The sequence below is a fragment of the Arachis ipaensis genome, chromosome B2 (genome assembly GCF_059453495.1).
Source record: "Arachis ipaensis isolate K30076 ecotype BB chromosome B2, ASM5945349v1, whole genome shotgun sequence".
NCBI lineage: Eukaryota > Viridiplantae > Streptophyta > Magnoliopsida > Fabales > Fabaceae > Arachis > Arachis ipaensis.
Genome location: NC_142437.1, coordinates 121,604,711 through 121,606,251, shown reverse-complemented (window position 1 = coordinate 121,606,251; position 1,541 = coordinate 121,604,711). Strand labels below are relative to the sequence as shown.

The window sequence follows — 1,541 nt, the reverse complement described above, 5'->3', positions numbered from 1 at the left end:
GGAGTTCAAAAAATCACTATCAAAAAAGCATGCACGCATAAGGTAACTTAAACCCTTATCCAAAAAAGGGTATTTATTAACATTAAATCCTTACCCAAGAAGGGGTATTTATTTGTTAACTTAAACCCTTATTAAAAAAGGGTATTTTAAATGTTTTGTTTACGGCCTTATAAGGCCAGAAGCAAATTGTTCAAACACCACCAAACACAAATAAAAAGTTTTAAAAAGGGGAGACCCACAGGCCGGGCCCCCAAATAGCCAACAAATTACTTTTTGGGAAGAGGAGTAGACGGATCACCACCACCAGAGTCAGGAAGAGCGCCACTAGGACCAGGGAGAGAGGCATCCATTGGAGACGAAGAGGAAGTCGGAGGAACTGCTGAAGAACTCGGAGCGTCCTTTGAGTGAGGAGGGGACTCAATGATCCTCTGCCCTCGAGTCTTCAATTCTGACTCGGAAACGATCATGGGAGCAGGGGGATCAACTATGGCACCGTCAATGACAACTTTGTCAGGATCCAAAGGAGAAAGATCCAAGTCAGGAGCAATGACTCCAACTTGCTCCTTAAAAATCCTCCAAGCCTCCTCGGCAACCTCAGCAATAGAGTCCTCCAACTCGGTATATGCCTTCCGAGAATTCAGCAAATCATTCTTCACAGACACAAGATCTTCAAATAAACTTTGGTAGCTGTCCTGCGCTGTTTTCCTCAAGCCCACCTCCATGTTGCATTGGGCCTGCAACTTCCTCTCCCTCTCCCGAAGGCCATCTCTCTCCTCCCTCAGCTTGGCGACCTCCTCCTTCAACCCCCTCTCATGCTCTTGATATACAAGAAGCCTTCCTTCCAGCTCCTCAACCTTCGAGGTTGAACCCAAAGAGCTGAGAGGAGCCTTCTAAAAAATATCTAAGAGTTTACCACAAACACCCGCCGCCCTGAGACTCTCCTCAACCAAAGTGGTAAGGTGATTCCGAACAGATACATCATCCATCCTCATATGAGCATGGGGTAGATGTACTTTCGGACGAATGCAAGGGCATCCGCCTTAACCTCACCCTCAAAAGAAGAGCCAGACTCTAAAGTCTTGCGCTTCCTCCTCTCGGGCTCAGGAGAAGGTCGGGCGGAGGGGGTGGCTGAGAGAAAGCTGAAGAAGAAATCACAATGGGCTGGGAAGGAGTCCCAACGTTCCGAGGAGGAGGAGGAGGAGAGATAACCGCCTTGGAGCCACCAGTCCTGGCTCGAGACCTTGCTTTGGCCTCCTGGACTCTCTGGTAAGATTCCTGAGCATTCTTCTTCGCCATCTCTGCAAAAATAAGAAAGTAACTAAAAGTCCAACAAGTCGGCTACAACTCCGAGTAAAATACTCGAACCCAAATCTTGAAAAGAAATTGGGCTCGAGTAAGGGCACTGTTCATACCCTGGCCCAACGCTAAGGCCCAGGATCCAAGTAAAAAGGCCCGACCCAAAGGGTTGAGCCCCACCTTTTCCAAATCAGCCGCTAAGAAGTCGGTACTCACCACGACTTGCTCTAAGGAAGTCGAGAAGA

The 1,541-nt window shown here is 48.2% G+C and overlaps 1 pseudogene; it reads right to left on the bottom strand.

Annotated features, from left to right (window-relative positions):
- Positions 1-417: 417 nt before the first annotated feature.
- On the bottom strand, positions 418-1,296 carry LOC148575449 (uncharacterized; annotated as a pseudogene).
- Between the last annotated feature and the right edge of the window lie 245 nt (positions 1,297-1,541).